This window comes from Lolium perenne, chromosome 5, assembly GCF_019359855.2.
Source record: "Lolium perenne isolate Kyuss_39 chromosome 5, Kyuss_2.0, whole genome shotgun sequence".
Lineage (NCBI taxonomy): Eukaryota > Viridiplantae > Streptophyta > Magnoliopsida > Poales > Poaceae > Lolium > Lolium perenne.
In genome coordinates, this window is record NC_067248.2 from 262,149,529 (window position 1) to 262,156,932 (window position 7,404).

Genomic DNA, 7,404 nt, shown 5'->3' on the forward strand with positions numbered 1-7,404 from the left:
CAAAGAAGAGAGCTCCCGCCGGCGCGTCTTTCGAATGGATCAGGACTAACTTTGGAGAATGCCCGGAAGAGGCCGACGAGGACACTCGGAGGACGTACGCCCGCGTGTACTTATGGTACATGATTTCGAGGACTCTCTTTCCTGACAGTGGGGGGAAGCTGGCCCATTGGTGTTGGCTGAAGGCGCTTACGGTGTTGGATAACCGGTGGAGTTGGGGAACAGCGGCACTTGCCTACCTCTACCGGCAGGTGATGATTTGCTCTATGTACTATTTTCCTATAGTAGTGTGCTAGACAAAGTACTAACCAAATGTCTTATGTGCGCAGTTGGACGAAGCTTGTCGCAGGACTGGGAGCGGCGGTATTGGTGGATGCATGCTCCTACTTTCCGTATGGAGCTGGGACCGCCTATCAGTTGGGCGGCCTAGGACACTCAACAAGAGGCCATGGCCTCATCACCCTCACAACCCTGATCGGGAGCCCACTTGGGCATACCTTTGGGACAATGTCTCGGAGATGACGAGCGATCCAATGGTCATGTACAGGCAGTACACTGCGGAGTTGGACACTCTTACCGCTGAGCAGGTAACCGATCACTCTTTTGCAATCCTAGTTTTCATTGATTCTACTGGCATGTTCTAAATTCTGAGATATTTGTATGCTGCAGGTGGAATGGGAGCAATATGGTAGCTACTACCATATTGGCGCGGGGATGGCTGACCTCAACCACAAGTGCACGGAGGAGGCGCGGTTCTGGCGTATGCGCTGCCCACTCATATGCATGTGGCTTGTTGAACACCACCAGCCGCAAAGAGTGATGAGACAGTTTGGGCTGTATCAGGAGTGCCCACCAGTGTGGCAAGACACGGACAAGGCGCTTCATAGGTAAACTTCTGGAATCATGCGATGGAAGATTCTTCATAGAAGAGGTACAAACTAACTTGTTGATTCTTGCAGGCTTGATAGGCAGCGGCAGAGGAAGATCACAAATTGGCCAGTCCATCATAGCGGCCACATCGCAGCGTTCCAACACTGTTTGCAAGCGGCACGGAATGCTGGCCCTGAGCAGATTGTGCCTCACGACTTCGCCGCTTTCAACAACTACCTCGAGTGGTTCCATGAGAACACGCGTATCGAGTTAGTTAAGCACGCGTATCCTGAGGAGATCTTGGACGACCCCATCCAGTTCGATGAGGTTGGGCAAAGCCAGCACGACACCTTTGCTCGCAGAGGGAGATCGACTTCTATTGCTTCCGAGCTGAACTTCATGGTAATGGATTCTCTCACTAACTAGTACATCATCTAGATTGCCATGTGCTCGCTTCAATTGTGTATGCTATGTTTGTCACAGCGGGAGGAGATCCAAAAAACAGCTGAGGAGTGCGAGATTATGTGGGACCAGAGCCATAGAGATGAAAAGCCTGTCGGACCGTTGCGGTATTTCATTAAGGTATGATCACCAACTTTGAATGTACGCTACTATGATGTGGTGGCTTTGTAACCATTAACGGCATGACGCAGAACACTGCACGAAAGATGCGGCGGTTAGCCAGCTTGCTAGGTTGCCGGGAAGGCGAAATCGCTACATCTTCCTCTTCAGAAGAGCGGGAGGTATGGACTATTTTGTTGCTGTCAAACATGTTCTTACTAATTTCAACTTTTGTAATCTCATGTGTTCATGTTTGTGAAGATTCCTGAGGATGAGCTAATTCTGAGTCAAGGCATACTTCCAAAGCATACCTCCAAGCAAGCCCCACGGTCAGCTTACCAGTTCAAGCCAAGGGGCAAGGCTCCAAACCGGTACACTCCGGAAGATTATGTCAACCGAGGAAAGAAGGTTCTCACTGAGGAGGATGAGGGGCCGCCGCGGAGATCAGCTTTGTCGAGGATGAGGAACGACGAGCCATTCTCTTCAGAGGAGGAGGAGGAGCAGGAGGAGCAGCAGGAGCAGCAGCAGGAGCAGCCACGGCAGCGGACAAAGAGGATGGCCATCCGGAAGCAGCCCGCGAGGACGGCACGTCGAGGACGCTACTAGGATGTGCTACGTGTTGTTCTGAACTTTATCTTCATAAGTATCGATTTGTGAACCCTATGTCATTTCGAACCATGGTCTGTTATGCTACTTGTTGTTTGAATCTACGTGCTACAATGTGACCTATGAAGTGTTATATGTGTACGTCATGAAATTGCTACTTGTTGTGTCCAATGTTGTACTCATAAGTGTTATATGTGTAATGCTACTTGTTGGAGTTTGGTAGGATTTTTCATGTTTTTAACACAAGTCAATGTGTGGCGCCCTCCACACTGGCGCCACAATGCACTGTGTGGCGCCCGTGGCATCGGCGCCACACATGCCAACTTATATAAACTTCTGGGTCGAAAACATCCAGGGGCTCCGGACGATAAGTCCTTAGCCGTTTTCGCGAGCCTCTATGTGTGGCGCCCGTGGCATCGGCGCCACACATTGAGCCTCGCAAAACGGCTAAGTCCCAGACGAATTGTCTCACAGTATGTTTTGAGCAATTACAAGTGCATGTGTGGCGCCGTTGGGAGGGGCGCCACACATGCTGCCACGTCGGATGGGCGCACCAGCTCAGCGGCGAGGGGGCCACGTCGGCTAGGAGAGTGGCGCCGGCAGGAGGGGCGCCACATGGGCATGTGTGGCGCCCGTGGGAGGGGCGCCACACAAAAGGGTTAGATTGGTGAAATAGTTTCGCCGTTTGCCTCCTTGGCTGCCGCAGCTAGTACGAAACAGAACAAGATGCCTACAGGTATATTCTTTCTGCCAAGCTTTCTAGGAAAGTGTTCCCAAACTGTTTTCCAAACCACGCCGGATTGAGCATTTAGGGACGTGTTTTTTCCATGCCGCGTTTGGGGGACATCGCTCCTCAGCCCCGTCCCCCAAACGCCGTCCCAAAAAAAATATTGGTGCACGAAAATAAAGGTTTGCATTCAGATTTGATTATATATTACAAAGTTTGAATGAAAGCGGCTAGATTTCATCTAAACATAGACTACTGACCGCCCGACGGTGCGTTCGACGGCCCCGCCCCATCGTCGCCTCCCCTCCGCCGCAGCTCCTCATGCGTGCGCCTCCTCTCCTTGCGTTGGGCGGTAGCCAGACGCCGCCGCTCCAGCCGCGCGTCCTCGTCCGCCCTCCCCTGCTGCGCCGCCTGGAGGGAGAGCTCGACGGCGCGACGAATATGCGCCTCTTCGCGGGCACGAGCATCGTCCTGGAGCTTTTTCTCCGACTCGAAGGACTCAATGAGCGAGCGTTGCTGATCGGCCATCTCGTCCGGGTGCGGCCCGTCGTCGTCGGACCACTCGAACTCGTCGTCGTCGTCCACCACCTCGATCTCCTCCTCCGCCTCGGCCTCCTCCTCCTCCTCCTCCACATCCATTGGCGCCTCCATCATCGCCGCCGCCAACGCATCGGCCCGCCTCCCCCAGATCGCCGCCGGCGCTCGATCGCCTCCCGACGTTCACGGTACAGCGCATCCCGCTCACCGCGCTAGCGCCGGCGCTCGTCTGCCCACCGCTGCTCCATCTCCTCCGTCCGGCGCCGTCGCGCCTCTTCTGCCGTCTAGGAGTCGAACACTGCCATGGTGTCCGCCATCGCCTCCCCATGCCACGCTGCTGCCGCCGCGACCTCGTCAGCTGCGGGGCCAGGGGCGCAGACCGCCGCTAGATCCGCTGCGTGTACCGCCTCACGCTGATGGCGGGCCTGCTGCTCGAGTGCCTCCCGCCGCTGCTGACGATGTGCACGCCAATTATGCATCCCTCGCTGATGACCCACAAGTATAGGGGATCGCAACAGTCTTCGAGGGAAGTAAAACCCAATTTATTGATTCGATACAAGGGGAGACAAAGAATACTTGAAAGCCTTAACAGCGGAGTTGTCAATTCAGCTGCACCTGGAAACAGACTAGCTCGCAAGAGTTTATCGATAGTAATGCTTTATAGCAAGATGCGATAGTGAAATAACAGCGGCAGAGTAACAAAGACAGCAGTAGTGATTTTAGTAAACAGCAGGATTAAAATACTGTAGGCACGGGGACGGATGAACGGGCGTTGCATGGATGAGAGAAACTCATGTAACAATCATAGCAGGGCATTTGCAGATAATAATAAAACGGTGTCCAAGTACAAAGCAATCAATAGGCATGTGTTCCAATTATAGTCGTACGTGCTCGCAATGAGAAACTTGCACAACATCTTTTGTCCTACCAGCCGGTGGCAGCCGGGCCTCTAGGGAATCTACTGGATATTAAGGTACTCCTTTTAATAGAGTACCGGAGCAAAGCATTAACACTCCGTGAACACATGTGATCCTCACATCACTACCATCCCCTCCGGTTGTCCCGATTCTTGTCACTTCGGGGCCATTGGTTCCGGACAGCGACATGTGTATACAACTTGCAGGTAAGATCATAAAACAATGAATATCATGATGAAACAATAACATGTTCAGATCTGAGATCATGGCACTCGGGCCCTAGTGACAAGCATTAAGCATAGCAAGTTGCAACAATATCATCAAAGTACCAATTACGGACACTAGGCACTATGCCCTAACAATCTTATGCTATTACATGACCAATCTCATCCAATCCCTACCATCCCCTTCGGCCTACAGCGGGGGAATTACTCACTCATGGATGGGGGAAACATGGCTGGTTGATGGAGAGGCGTTGGCGGTGATGATGGCGATGATCTCCTCCAATTCCCCGTCCCGGCGGAGTGCCAGAACGGAGACTTCTGGCTCCCGCGACGGAGTTTCGCGATGTGGCGGCGTTCTGGAGGCTTTCTGGCGACTTTCACTTCTCCTCGTGCGTTTTTAGGTCGAGGCCGATAAGTAGTCCGAAGGAGGGCGTCGGAGGCCGGCCGAGGGGGCCACACCATAGGGCCGCGCGGGCCCCCCCTAGGCCGCGCCGCCTTATGGTGTGGGGCCTCGGGCCTCCACCTTACTTGTCCTTCTGGCTCCGTCAGTATTCTGGGAAAATAGGGCCTTCTGCATAAATTCCGAGGATTTTCCCGAAAGTTGGATTTCTGCACAAAAACGAGACACCAGAACAGTTCTGCTGAAAACAGCGTTAGTCCGTGTTAGTTGTATCCAAAATACACAAATTAGAGGCAAAACAATAGCAAAAGTGTTCGGGAAAGTAGATACGTTTTGGACGTATCAACTCCCCCCAAGCTTAGCTTATTGCTTGTCCTCAAGCAATTCAGTTAACAACTGAGCGATAAAAGAACTTTCACGAACACATTTGCTCATATGATGTATATATTCTCATGCTATGGCTAATACTTAAGCAGTTCATAATGAGATATATGCAAATAGGATCATCTAACAGCTATGTCAATCATGGAGAGGTACCAACAATTAATAATAAGCATCATGAATCATGTATATAAGCAGGATTGCAATGTTCATAAGAGAGTATGATAAAGTGGTATCTCGCTTGCCCGTATTTGATCGGCAAAACATAAATGCCCAGGCACCTCTGGAGTTCATAGGAAGACTAGAAGTAGTGATTGTCAAAGATAAAAGCATCAAAGTTATACCACAATCAATCATATTTTGAGACAAGCATATTATACTAAGAATGACAGTTGTGCTCTCAAGATAGTGCTCAAAGAAATAATGGAGACACAACATAGAAGTAAAAGATTGACCCTTCGCAGAGGGAAGCAGGGATTAACATGCGCTAGAGCTTTTCATTTTTGAAATCAGGAGTAAAATCATTTTGAGAGGTGTTTGTCGTTGTCAACGAATGGTAATGGGTACACTAACTATCTCGCCAACCGGACTTCCAAGAGCGGCTCCCATGAATTATTTGCATGTTTATGTGGCACTCCTTCCAACCTTTCTTACACAAACCATGGCTAACCGAATCCTCGGGTGCCTGCCAACAATCTCATACCATGAAGGAGTGCCTTTTTATTTTAGTTTTATTATGATGATGACACTCCCCCCAACCTTTGCTTACACAAGCCATGGCTAACCGAATCCTTAGGGTGCCATCCAACAATCACATACCATGGAGGAGTGTCTATTTAAGTTAATTAATTCGGGACTGGGAATCCCATTGCCAGCTCTTTTTGCAAAATTATTGGATAAGAGGATGTGCCACTAGTCCATATGAGAGTCCGTCAAAAGTAAATGACAAGGTTGAAAGCTAAACACCACATACTTCCTCATGAGCTATGAAACATAAACACAAATTGGGAAGCATTTTGAAGGTTTTAAAGGTAGCGCATGAGAATTTACTTGGAATGGTTTGAAATGCCATGCATAGGTATTTATGGTGGACACTTTGGAACAACTTGGTTTTCATGTGCTTGGAAGCACGAGCAGCGTTCCCGCTCAGTACAAGTGAAGGCTAGCAAAAGACTAGGGAGCGACAAATCAAGAGAGCAGTAACTGTCATAATCATGCTTGCGGCAAAATAAATTAACGGAGGCATAAAAAGTGATACAAGAACTCTGAAGCAATATAAATCATCGAGGCTTAATTGACTTTGGTTCAGTCATATGCATGCGTGAGCATGTGCCAAGTCGATATAAATGAATTATTCATAGGAGGATACCACAATGCCATACTTACTTATGAATAAAACAATGCAAACAAACATCCATGACATGCTACTCATATTAATAAATTGGAGCTTAACATGAGAGATCATGAACTACTAGACTTCTTAAATGACATATACCTCACATGAACCAACCAAGCATGCTCACATGGATGAGTATATGTACAAAAATGAAAACAAATAGAGTTCATACCAGCCTCTCACCACAATCAGATTGTCGTAGATCGTCATTATTGCCTTTTCACTTGTATAGCTTGGATAATATGAAATGAAAACCACGCTCCAGCCACCGAAGACCATTGAACTCATAAAGAACTTTACAAAACCAAAGAAGAACAGCAAATATTTTTGGTGTTTTCGAATTTGAGAACAAGAACAAAAGGAAACAAGCAAACAAAGCAAAATCTTTTTGGGTTTTCTTATAGCAAACTGGCAATAGCAAATAAAGCGAAACAAATGCAAGAAACCAAGATAAACAAATCGTGAAAAGAAACAGCAGAAATATTTTTTGTCTTTTTGTGTTTTAGGAAAGAAACAAAGCAAGAACAAGAAAATGAAAACTAAAAGAAACACAGAAAAGCGAGATGGCAGAAATCTGCCAAAACCTGACAGCAGTACAGAAATCGATTTTTACAAAAATCTTACGTTGCTCAGCTCGAAAAGTGTTCAACTAATGAAAGTTAGATAACAACCTGGGGAACCTGCACAAAAATTGGCAGCTCAAAATAACGTTCTGCCTGTGCACACGAATTTTTCTAGTAACAGTCCAGAATCTGTTTTCAGGCAGCACTTCCCCAAATATCATCTCC